Source organism: Urocitellus parryii, unplaced genomic scaffold, assembly GCF_045843805.1.
Source record: "Urocitellus parryii isolate mUroPar1 unplaced genomic scaffold, mUroPar1.hap1 Scaffold_49, whole genome shotgun sequence".
Taxonomy (NCBI): Eukaryota; Metazoa; Chordata; class Mammalia; order Rodentia; family Sciuridae; genus Urocitellus; species Urocitellus parryii.
This window is the reverse complement of record NW_027554054.1, coordinates 2,430,495-2,443,725: the sequence shown is the minus strand read 5'-3', so window position 1 is coordinate 2,443,725 and position 13,231 is coordinate 2,430,495. Positions and strand designations below refer to the sequence as shown.

Sequence of the window (13,231 nt, the reverse complement as noted above, 5' to 3'; positions counted from 1 at the left end):
CTCCCTTTCCTGTTCCCAGGGAGTCCTGAGAGCAGATGTCCTTCCTGGCCAGAAGCTGTCCTTTCCTGTCTCCTCCCTCTGCCCATGCACACCCATGCACACCCATGCACACTCACTGTGGGAGTCCCTACTGTTCTCTAAGAATTTGCTCACAGTTCTTTCTCTGGAAGCTAATCCACTGGGGTATTTGCTGTTTTGCCTTCTTACCCTGTGTGAAGACCATTTCTGTGGCACAGAAACCTCATGACCAACTGATGTGTCTGTTAGTTGGTGTCCCCTGCTTTGGACCAGCAGCCTCAGATCCTGGCTCTACAGACAGAACAGGCTGAGCGAGTGTTCAGGGCTAAGTCGCCACAGAGTGGGAACTCATGGATGCAGAAGGCACTTGGCCATGGACACAGCAGGGCCAGAGCGGAGGACACAGGGCCTGAGCACACTTCCTGTCCTCTCCAGTATCCACAGATGGGGGAGGTGCTCCTCTTGGACACAGGATCCTTCCAGTTCATGGCATCTGGAGGACTCACCGGGTGGCCATATCAGTGGCTTTCTCTTTGAGCTTCAGTTTATGTCCTAAATTAGGGTTTCGGACTAGAACATCCTAAGGTCCATTGCATGTTTGCATTTCTGATCCAAAACTCCAAGGCACAAAGGCGCAGAGACTTTCGTTGGCAAAGATGTAGTGACCTTCACTGAAACTGGAAGACGTCCCTGACCTTTGACCCTGTCATTCCTAACAGCATTTTTTTAAATGCTGGCAGAGTAGGGCCAATATTCTTCATGTGCAATCTCTGTTTTCCTCATAGGGAACTTACAAGAAACGACACTGGATACCTACTTTTAAAAAAAAAAAATTAGAAGTACTTGGACACAATACCATTATTTTGTTTACTTATTTTTATGTGGTGCTGAGGATCGAACCCAGGGCCTCACACATGCTAGACGAGAGCTCTACCGCTGAGCCCCAGCCCCTGGATACCTACCTTTCCTTTCCCTCCCCTTCCCCATATGTTGGTTTGACCAATATGTCATAATTTCGGTCAGTCACCAACCTCTGAGGATCATGAGATTTCAAATAAAAGCTTGCATTTCTGGGTTCTTATAAACACTAATTGTCTTAGCTATTTGATTCGCTGTGACAAAGCACCATGGGCTGGGTGACCTACCAACAGCAAGAATTTCTGGAGGCTGGAAGTCCGAGATCAGGTACCATCACAGTTGTGTTCTGTGGTAGAGGTGTGATAGAGGGTGTCCTGTGGTAGAGGGTGAGGGCCTCTCTGGTATCCTCCTGGATAAGGCCCATTCATCAGTGCTCAGAGGCCCCGCCTTCTGGAAGATACCAACTTGGGAATTTTGAGGGAGACACAAAGATTTAGACCAAAGCACTTAGCAGAATCCAGCAACCCCAGGCTGAGTAGAATCTGCCCTGCAGACGCTGGGCTGAGCTAGTGTCAGCCTTCATAATACTCCCCACCCCTCCCTATAGGGTCACAAGCAGTCAGCTCTGCTCAACCCTTCCACCTCTGGTGGGTGGGTGGGATTAACAGTTTTCTGACTTTTGACTTATGTCTCTTTCTCCCCTGCCCCCCAGGTTTTTTTCTGTGTTCCAGTGTTCTGAAAGAAAGCCATTCTGGACTTGTAAAAAAGCAAACCATGCATTTCCATTTTTGATGGAGACCTGTTATTATCAAGAGCTGAGCCAAGTTTAAATGCAGGCACCCTTTTGTCTTTTTTTCACATATTGGGAGTTCAGGACTTTTAGAGGGAGGCTTTCTGTTTTTTTGCTTTTTTCTTCACTTTTTTCTTTCTGTGGTGGTACTCATCAGACCCAAGGCCTCCTGAAGGCTGAACATTTGCTCTACTGCTGAGCTGTATCCCCAGGGGGAATTTAAGAGAAAAAAATTATTATTATATTTTTGGTATTGGGGATTGAATCCAGGGATGCTTAACTGAGTCACATCTTCTCCAGCCATTTTTAATATTTTATTTAGAGACAGGGTCTCCATGAGTTGCTTAGGGCCTTGCTAAGTTGCTGAGGCTGGCTTTGAACTTGGGATCCTCCTGGTGGAGCACACCTGGCCCCAGGGCGGGGATTTAAGAAGACCTTTAAAATACTTTATTTGGGGCTGGGGACGCAGCTCAGTGGTAGAGCTATTGCCTGCCATATAGGTAGGTTCCCTGGGTTCCCTCACCACTACCAAAAAATAATAAAATAGAAAAACCTCAACCCACAAAAACACAAACTAGCACTTCTTACAGCAGTCCTTGCTTGAAGTAGGCAGTGTATTGACCACTGGGATAGTTGGTGGGGCCCCCACAGGTTGGCCTGGGCTCTGCCCATCATCCCACTCACGTCCAGACTGGTGAGGGTTCCTCACACTAGGGTCCAGCTGGTTCCAGGGCAAAGTGGCTCTCACAGGCTTTGCAGTCAGCCCAACTCCTTTGCAAATGCAGGACAAAAGCTGATGCATGGTGCTGTTACTCATCTGTGCCACCTGAGTGGCCTCTGAAGGCATTTGAACTTGTGGCCTCCTCTCCATCACATATATGCAGGTCCAGAGCACCCGTTCTCGGGTGGATGTAGACGAGGTGTTGGCGACTTCCACCTGTGTCCCAGGAGCCTGTTTTTATAAAGTTTTATTGGCACACAGCTCTGTGGCTGCACTGGTATATTGTCTGTGTTTCTGCACTGCATGGCCAGAGCTGAGCACTGTCAGTAGAGACTGAGTGGCCTGCCAGGCCTCACCTATTTGTAGAAAGTGTTTGCTGGCTCTTGATGTGCACGAAGAGATTCCAGAAGTGAACCGAAGGGTCTTTCCCACTCTTCTTGTCATGCCAGCCTGTGGAAGGGCAGAGAATAAGAACATGTGCTCTCAGGACCTGTAACTGTTGCATTATATCACAGGTTGTACCTGCCTGCTCTGCTTTCAGGCTGCTTCCCTGTAGGGAATAAAAAATCATAACTCATTTTGCTGAAAATGCTTTTCCTTTTAAAAGTGTTCCATATTTGTTATCAGATTATTTTTATGGAGCAGGTAACACTTACAAGGAGCAGATAAGGAAAGGATCTGATTGACAGGTGATTAATCATGCAGCTGGTTCTCAGCACCCAGGGCTGCTCCAGGAGAGGAGGGAGTCTGGAGACTGGACCAGCCCAGCTGCCCCCATCCTCTGGGGACAGCCACCCGGGACAGTGAGGTGGGATAGTGACAGGGTGTGAGAGAAACTTCATGCTGAAGGATCAGTCACCTGGCTTCTGCTCAGTCCCCAGCACCAAGGAAACAAAAACAAGACTAAAAAGATCTGGCTTATATTTGACAGTAGACATGGTTGCAAGTAAGGGAGGTTCACTGTCACACTAGACTCTTCCTGTTTTATTATCATTGTTATATTTTGATACTGGGGATGGGACCCAGGGGTGCTGAACCCTGAGCCATATCCCTATCCCTTTTTGTGATTTATTTATTTATTTATTTATTTATTTATTTATTTATTTATGGTGCTGGGGATTGAACTCAGGGCCTTGTGCATGCAAGGCAAATACTTTACCCACTGAGCTGTATCCCCAGCCCCTTTTTTATGTTTTGAGACAGGGTCTCAGTAGTCCCCGAGGGCCTTGCTATGTTGCTGGCCTGGCTTTGAACTTGTGATAGTCCTGCCTCAGCCTCCTGAGACTCTGGGATTATAGGTGTGCACCACCACACCCGGCCCCATCCCTTTTTAAAGAAAGTTTTTCGAGACAGGGTCTCACTAAGTTGCCCAGGCTGTCCTCAAACTTGAGATCCTCCTGCCTCAGCCTCCTGAGTTGGAATTACAATTGTGCGCCAAGCTTTCTCAATCACACCGCTAGTTACCAGGCTGTTTGATCCTTCACGTGGACTTGATCATAGATTTAAATAGGATTCCATATTGGAGTGTGATGGCGGTTTTCCTAATGAGTTTCTTCTGAGTGATTTTACGTGTTTTGAGGATGGCTTTCCTGTATGTCTGGTGTCCCTGGACCTGCCACCATCTCATCTTTCTGTGTTGTTTGTAATGAAGGCTGAGGCTCTCTGGCAACTCCAGGGGCCTAAAGTGTTCAAGAGACATGACTTGGGGAAGGTTCTGGTTGGTTAATGACTTTGTGCCTTGGGGATGGCCTTAAAAATGGAAGATAATTTTTTGGTCACTCAAATCCAATTGCTATATTCTCTAAGTGCCTATAGTATGAAGACTCCCAGGGCAGATCGCACACTTCTGTTGGCTTTGTAAATGTGAACTTGTGTACGTTGGGGGTCCAGTGCGTATCTGGGGTAAAGGGGGAGTGAGAAAAGGGGTTGGTTGAGGAAACTGCTGGATGGAGGGGAAGGAAAAGAAGCAGGGACACCCCCGCCTCCATAGCAGGGATCTTGGTCTTGTCCCTACCTCTCCCAGCACCATCCACTCCCTTCTTCCAGCCCCCCTTCCTAGCAGAATTGGTCATCATAATCGTCATCCTTCATCCCCTTCAGCCGAAGTCGGGCAAAGTCCTCAAACACAATGTCGTCATCTGTGGCATAGTTGGTATCAAATTCAATGAGGTTAGTATCCACAGGGACATCTGTTTCAGGAGCAGCTGACTGAGGTCTGGGCAGGGTGATGTGGTCATGGGGCTTGGGGTGCATAAGAACAAAAGGCAGCTCCACAGAGACATATCCGCCTTGAGATACTACCAGCTTCACCTTGACCCTGTAGGACACCAGGATTCCCAGCACCTCCTTGTTGGCACCCTCCTTCACTATGGTGCTGGAAGCCAGGTTGGTGTCCTCATGCTTGAGCTTCCCATCCAGGGCAAGACCACGCTTCTCTCGGTTGTCACTGAGCAGTGGGGTTATGGTGTACACCTTACAGAACGTGGAACTGGGAGATATCTGGTCATCTTGTTCAAGTTGAGCCACGGGGCACTTGTACTGGGCAGTGCTGAAGAGGCAGATGTCGGCATATTGTCTCACGGAGACTCTGATCTTCTTGACGGTCTTGGTGGAGATGTTGGTGACGTGGACATTGACACTGAGGGGCTCCCCTTGGTAGTATAGCTCCTTGTCCAAAGAAGCCTCAAGGTGCAAGGACCGATCAGACATGAGGAAGTGGCGTGTGGTTTTAGCTGAAGGCTGTGGGCCTGGTTTCTCTGGGGCAAACTGTACCTTTCGGATCACCAGTCGCACAGAGTTCCTTTTGTGGCTTTTCTCTTCTAGTGATTTGGCACAGAAGGCTCAAATCTCAAAGTCTACCCCGCAGGCCTTCCCTGTGTCCTCTGGTCCTGGCTGCAGTGTGACCCAGCAGGGTAGATTCTGGGGTATTGTGAAAAAAAAGGGGTGGGCATGCTGGCCCAGCTTCCTCAGCAGCCGGTCCTGCAGGCGGGTGGGGGGCCGGGTGGGTTGGGCATTGGGGGGAAGGCCTGGTAGGTGGCAATGAACAGGTCTTTGCGGAAGGACAAGCCCAGCACATCCAGGTCTTCGCGGCCATAGCGGAAGGCGCAGGTGAGGGTCACAAACACTTTGCGGTCTTTCAAGTAGTCAGGATCCACAAGCACCACACGGTCTACAGGGTCCACTTTGTCCAGGTGATCTACAAAGTCCCACTTGCCCAAGTACACGGTGAGCTGGTCCCGGGTTTCTCCCCCATGGTGCGCGCACCCCCTGCCCTCCGGGTTCCGGGCTTGCTCACAGCCTTCTCGCCCACTGCCAGGTCCCAGCTCCTCCCCGCGCCACTGCGCACATGCGCCCACAGCTCTTTCTCCTTTTCCCCCTCCCCTCAGGTCCTGGGCAACTAGGGCCAGATCACCTGGTACTTTTTAAATACCTGTTTTACATAAATTTTAATTAGTAGCTTTAACCCTTTTCCAATATTTGTTTGGATTATATCAATAACCTAGAAATCAGTGAAGCAAAGTCTGGTTTTATCTCAAACTCTGATTTTACTTCCTCTTTCTTCCCCAGACAAGAAACCTCATCACAGTGCCTGAATTAAGATTCCCTCTTGAGGAATTTACTATATGTTGTCTACATTCCAAACTCCAAAATTTACCCATTCCTAAGTTTTGGAAAAGTCTTACAGAATTTGTCCAGAGGTACCAAAATCACTTGGAGTACTCAGAAGAATCCATATCTGAGTCTTGCCTTTTAGGGAGCAATTTGAATTATAAGTATGCAGCCTTTAAGGCAAGTAGATGGATGATCTGCAGCTGGAAGAAACCTTTTCATCAATACCTTGCATCTAAAAGGCACTTCATTTGATTCCTTTTTTAGATACTGTGAATAAACCTACAATAAAAATGGAAGTGAAGTAATATCTTTAACAAAAGTGTTCCAATTTTTTAGATATTTATCCAGAATTATAATTACTGGGTTATAGAGCATTTTTTAAACCAAAAATTGTTATTGTTATTTATTTTTACTTATTTAGGCACTTTACCACTGTGTTACATCCCTATTTTTTTAATAAGACAGGATATCACTGAGTCACTTAAGCCATTGCCAAGGTTCTGAGGCTGGTCTTGCATTTAATTTCCTCCTGTTTCATCCTCCCAAGCCACTGAGAGTACAGACATTCACAATGATACCCTGCTTCAAAAAAAAAATATTATTAGTGGATTATATGGCATTTTTATTTTGAGGTCTTAAGAACCATGATAGGGGCTGGGAATGTGGCTCAAACGGTAGTGCACTTGCCTGGCATTCGTGTGGCACTGGGTTTTATCCTCAGCACCACGTACAAATAAGGATGTTGTGTCTGCCGAAAACTAAAATGAATAAATAAATACTAAAATTCTCTCTCTCTCTCTCTCTCTCTCTCTCTCTCTCTCTCTCTCTCTCTTTCTCTTTCCCTCTTTCTCTAGCTCTCTCACTCTCTCTTTAAAAAAACATGAAATTTTTTTCAAAAGTATCTTTATTAAATATATATTGTAACCAAAATTTTTATCTATGCATATACACCTATACTCTGGAGTCCCTACTATCTTTCAGATATTTTTTTTAGTTTGGTGTGGTTTGGTGCTAAAAATTGAACTCCGCGGGTGCTCACCACTGAGTTATGTCTCCAGTCCTTTTTTTTTTTTTTTTGAGACAGGTGATATATCAGTAATCTCTCAATACGTTGCTTATAGCCTTTCTACATTGTTAAGGCTGTCTTTCAAATAACAATCCTCCTGACTTGCCTATACAGCCTCTAGTATATTTGCCACCACACCTAGTTCTTTCAGATTATTATAATAACCTTTTCAACAACATTGCCCAGGCAACAGAAAATCTCATTGACTGATGCATTTTATCCCTGAGGAAAGTTTATATGAAGCAGCCAATGTAGGACTATTCTGTAACGATTTGTTGGAATAAACAGGGATCATTGTTTTTTAAGCTCTTTTCTGAACAGCTGTTTGGTATCATAGTTCATAAAAGTGCTGGGAATAGAATGTAAATTCATTTGTTTGAAATCTACAGAGATTTACATAAGCTCAGTCACCTTTTGTTCTAGAGATTGGAACTTCAGGACATAGTAATGTAAACAAAATATGTTAAAGTTGAGAAATTCAATACACACATTGACACACACATCCACACGCACACACACACAAAAAAAAAACTTTCTAGGAGCAATTGGTAGTTCTGGCATTATTACCAGTGTATCAGGCACATAGTAACATAAATAAAATATGTTAAATGTGAAACATTCAATACACACATACACACACCCACAAAAAAAACCAAAAACTTTTTCTAGGAGGAATTGGTAGTTCTGGCCTTATTACTAGTGTATCATGGTTGGGACAGGATTCAGGAAGTGCTAAAATCTCACTCCAGCTAAGAGTAGTTTACTGTATTCCTCCCTATTTCACCTATAATACAAGCTAGAGTGAACTTCAACTGTCAGCAACAGCAATTGGGAAAATATGTTGGCAGTTTTTTTTTTTTGAGATAAATTGACAGCTTTGATATTTGGGTATTTTTGTGTCTTGGTCACAGCTGATGAAACACTTGTGAAAAATTTTATGGCTCCTAGATATCACCATTTTTTGTATCATTTCTTTTATATTTCCTTCTTTTTTTTCTTTTGTTGTGGTGCTAGAGATTGAACACAGGGCCTTGTGCATACAAGGCAAGCACTCTAAAAACTGAGCTACATCCTCAGCCCCTCTCTCACATTTCTGTTCACTAGAGGTGATAATGGTAATTGGGAATTTTTTCCCAAATATGGAACATTTCTTAAGACCGGACTAATATGCAGTTTATCTAAATCTCTCTACTCATTCATGATTTTGCCAAAGAGATACTCACAGTAGTTTTTTCCTTAAATTTATCTATAGATGGAGGGACAATATCTCATTTAATATTCTGTTTTATTTTCAACATCATTCCCTGTTAATATTTGTTTTTTATAATGTTTCTAAGTTTGGAACTGACTATCTTGCACATTTTGCACACACACTCTAACAGTGAATTTTGCCTCTATGTCCCAATTCTAACTTTAGGTTGGATTGATTCATTCATTTACTTCTAATGTTATTTTTCATATGGTCGGTTTTACATATGCCTTTCTATTGCTCTTAACAATACTATTGATCTACATATGGTTTCAGATTTGATTTATATTATTATATATTGGTCTGTATTATTGCAATATAGTTTTATAATATACATTAAATGTGTCTCAGAACAATAACTATATTATTTGTTTTTTTAATTAAAGGTTTTGGGGTATTTTAATATATTTTATTTCTAAGATAATTTTTTTGGTCCCTTCTTTTCTTTTATTTGGTACTTGGAATTAAACTCAAGGGAACTGAGCCACATCCCCAAACATATTTTGTATGACATTTAGACACGGTATCTCACTGAGTTACTTAGGGCCTCACTTTTTCTGATGCAGGCTTTGAGCTCACAATACACCTCCCAAGGTACTGGGATTACAATTGTGCACCAACAGGTTCAGCTCTCTTCTTGTATTTAAAGAAAAACATGCTAAAATTTTGATAGGAAAATATTATATATTAAATTGAGTTAAAATAGTTGTCTTTGTAATGATTAGTTTTATTTATGCACATGCTATTTTATGTGCTTTTGTAAATTTTTATTTAGTTTGTGATAAGTTCCACATATTTTCCTTGAAATCCACTATACATGTGATGTATTTAACAGATGTATCTTCAGTATAATACTTATGTGGTATTTTGTACTCTAATTAAACCAAAAATCTTTCTGGGCTCCAGAAACCATTTTTTTTCTTTTTTTTTTTAATATTTATTTTTTAGTCTTTGGCGGACACAACATCTTTGTTGGTATGTGGTGCTGAGGATCGAACCCGGGCCGCATGCATTCCAGGCGAGCGCACTACCGCTTGAGCCACATCCCCAGCCCCAAAACCATTTTTTTTTTCTCAAACTTTATTATTTTTGTTTTTCTGAATCACCTCGTCTTTCCTCCTAGGCCACAGATGTCTACTGTATTGACAAGTATACCTCTAGTTTTATGCTATCTCACACTTGTACACTGTCATTGTACACACATACTATAATTTCTACAGGTCTAAGCTGCTTGGTGATGGAGTATTTTATATATACAGTTTTCATGATGAAATAACAGCAATTTCTACTCCATTTTTAGTTCATGATAATTTGTTCTGTGTTCTCATCAATTCATTGTATTCTTTTTGTTGTTGTTATTTCTTACTGGAAATTTAAATCATGGGCACACAGAGACTGGGTCACACATAGTTGCTTAGGGCCTTGCTATGTTTCTGAGGCTGGCTTTCAACTCAGGATTATCTTGCCTTAGCCTCACAACCCATTGGGATTAGAGGTGTGTGCCATGGAACCTGGTTCTATTTTATTTTTATATTGAAATATATATTACTTCTGAAAATAATTTATTCTTGATATTAAGAAAGCATAGAATACCATTTTCCCCCACAAATAACTCCCCCTTTTTTGGAAAAGATGTCAATAGTGCTAGATGTATAATATATTAATGTCTAAATGGCAAGTTTATTATTAATATTATTATGCTATGTATTAGTTACAAAACTTTATCTGTTCATATTATTATAAGGTATATACTCTTTTCTATAACTTTATAGCATACATCATTGTGTATCAAAATGACCTTTTGGGGGTTGGGAGGTGAGGGGAGGGATCATGGGGTTAAAAATGATGGTGGAATATGATGTATATTGTTATATAACGTATATGTATAAATAAGTGAATTCATGTAAATATAATTTATATAAAACCAGAGAAATGAAAAACTGTGCTCTATATGTGTAATAAGAATTATAATGCATTCTGTTGTCATATATAATTAAAAAATATTTAAAAATTAAAGATAAATGATGGCATTATGTTCTAACAGAAAATAAATAGTACTCCTTTTAAAAACTGAAAAAAAATGTCTGTTGGTGAGTTGTAAACTTTATGAAGTATAAAATGTATCCTGAACATTTGGTAATACATAAACCTAGATGTAGGTATTTATAGTGTTGTCTGAAAAATTTTAAAATAATACATTAGAGTTCATTTTTTGCAATGTATACTCATAATTATATGAGATGCATTTTGTACATATACATGTATACTACCATTATATATAATTAATAAATGATTACTACATCTTACATTAACTACATTTATTTCAAATTAATTTGTCTTTTGAAAGCACTGATATATGACACTTTTTGATATGTACACTTGGTGTGTATTCAAACTTGTCAATTTTATGTATTATGTTCTTTATTCTCCTTTTTATAGAATTTCTTTTTCCAAATTATTGAGATTAATAAATTTTAAACAATTGAGTATAACAGTGCAGTCTGTAGATTTTCTTTTTTAACCTAAGACAAACTACATCCCAAATTTAATAGGCTTATTGTTATGTAAATGACATTTAAAAACTTGCATATATAACACCCTTACCTGACCTTACTCTGGACTATTAGTATCTGGGAGGAGGGGATCTCAAAGTGATCCATGGAAAAAGCAGAACAGGGATGGATCAGTATGTGACATTGATGGATACTGAGTATGTAGTAGTGAGTATTTATGAAAAATTATTGGTGGAATAGGTATAGGTAGAGAAAAAAGTGCTGTGAAGGAAAGAGGGAAAGAATGACCAGCTCAAGATTTCAGATTTAAAAAGTCTAATAGTGGATCAATGATAGTATGAGGGTAAAGGGTAGTTTCTTTGGAGGCAGAAATAAGGTAGAAGTGAAAGAAGAAGGGAACTCTGGCACAGTCCCCAAGAGAAAGAGTCAAATGAAAAATACCCTCTCTCTCTCTCTCTCTCTCTCTCTCTCTATATATATATATATATATATATATATATATATATATATATATATATCAAACTTCTATAACATTAAAGTCAGCCAGCCTCAGCAACTTAGTGAGGCTCTAAGAAAATCAGCAAAACCCTTTTTCTTTATAGAATATTTTCTTAAAGGCTGAGAGTGTTTCTTAGTAAAAAAGCATATCTGATTTCAATTTGTCATATGAGAGAGAGAGAGAGAGAGAGAGAGAGAGAGAGAGAGAGAGAGAGATCTTGCAATAATTTTAAAAAAGTAATCAGTGACACTGTTAGTGTCAAGGATGTAAATAATTTAAAAGTAATAGTGAGCTAGTTGGAAAACTCATCTAGGTTATTAACTACTGCTTGGGAAGTTAGTCTACTCTCCAAAATATAAAAGTGAGAGAGAAATCCTTTATTAAAGTGTATATAAGAAAAAAGAGGAGTTTTGACACAGCTTTTACTTGACCCAGACTGGGTCAACTTTGGCAGGTGATTAGTGTTCTGTAAAGATGATAAATCCTTGAGTTATTTGGAATAATGTGATTTTATCTAGTCTTTATAAATGAAGATTGAGGTCTAAAATTGGCAAAGAAAAAACATTTCAATGAAAAGTAAATGTATGAATAAACACATAAAACAATATTTAAACAAAGTCAACATTCAGAATATTCATGCAATTATGTAATCGCCAGTGATGTAAAAACAATGACAACTAAAGAAAAAGTTAATTAATAAAAAACAAATAAATAATATAATGAATTAATTAATTAATGAATAGCTATCAAATGCAAAGATGTTATGTGACTGGAATTGTCAAAGTCAGCCTGTAGTCATGAAAAAGTGTAAAGGTACATAGAAATGGTATTTTACTACTTACTGAGACATACCCTATGAACTATAAATTCCACTCCTAGGAGGGAAGAGTTGAACACAGAACCCATTCACCTGGCTCTCTCACTTGGGACCTGTGTAAAAAATTACCTTTTTCTTTCCCTCAAATTTTATTGCTGCTTCCAAGAACACTACCCTCTATATTCACACTATCATTGTAGACTTGTAGCATGTGAACCCCTCTAGTGTTCAAGTTTTTCTACTTTTTTTCATTTATCTTTTTCTCCCTACCCCCATATTATCCACCAATACTTATTTTGTATAGCAATATCTACATACTCAGCAATCACCAGTCTTATACTATCTTACTATATCCATTTCCTACCTTGTGCATGACCACTTTGAGATCCTCTCCATGAAAACATCAATAGTCCAAAGTGATCAGAATGGGGGTAAAAATTGCAGAATATTAAAGGTCAGTTAAACAACAAGAAAGCTATAAAAGTGTGCTTCATTTAAAGGTGAAAATAAAAAAAAAATCTTTAGACTTCAATAGTTAAAATAAAAGATCAAAAATTTATGAGTCTCAATAATTTGAATTATGCTTGTGAGTCACTTTTTTGGGGGAAGGGATATAAGAACATTGCTAAAGAGTTTAAAGTTCAAACTGTTTTTTTATGAGACAAAAAATAGAAAAATTAAAAATATATATATTAAAGTAATTGTGATATCATTTTCATAAAAATATGTATACATATTTATTCACAAATTGCTTTAACCTTTTTTTTAAAGAGAGAGTGAGAGAGGAGAGAGAGAGAGAGAGAGAGAGAGAGAGAGAGAGAGAGAGAGAGAGAGAATTTCAATATTTATTTTTCAGTTTTCGGTGGACACAACATCTTTGTTTGTATGTGGTGCTGAGGATCGAACCCGGGCTGCACGCATGCCAGGCGAGCATGCTACCGCTTGAGCCACATCCCCAGCCCGCTTTAACCTTATAAACAGTTATAAGTGTCAATACATTTCTCTCTGGGCTAGGTCCTATTATTGGAAGAAAACTTTGTCTTAAAATAACCCCATACAGAGGCATTTAATGCAATTAACAGGCTAAT

The 13,231-nt window shown here is 39.9% G+C and overlaps 1 pseudogene; it reads right to left on the bottom strand.

Annotated features, from left to right (window-relative positions):
* Positions 1-4,442: 4,442 nt before the first annotated feature.
* LOC144252660 (beta-arrestin-2 pseudogene) lies at positions 4,443-5,096 on the bottom strand (annotated as a pseudogene).
* Positions 5,097-13,231: the final 8,135 nt, after the last annotated feature.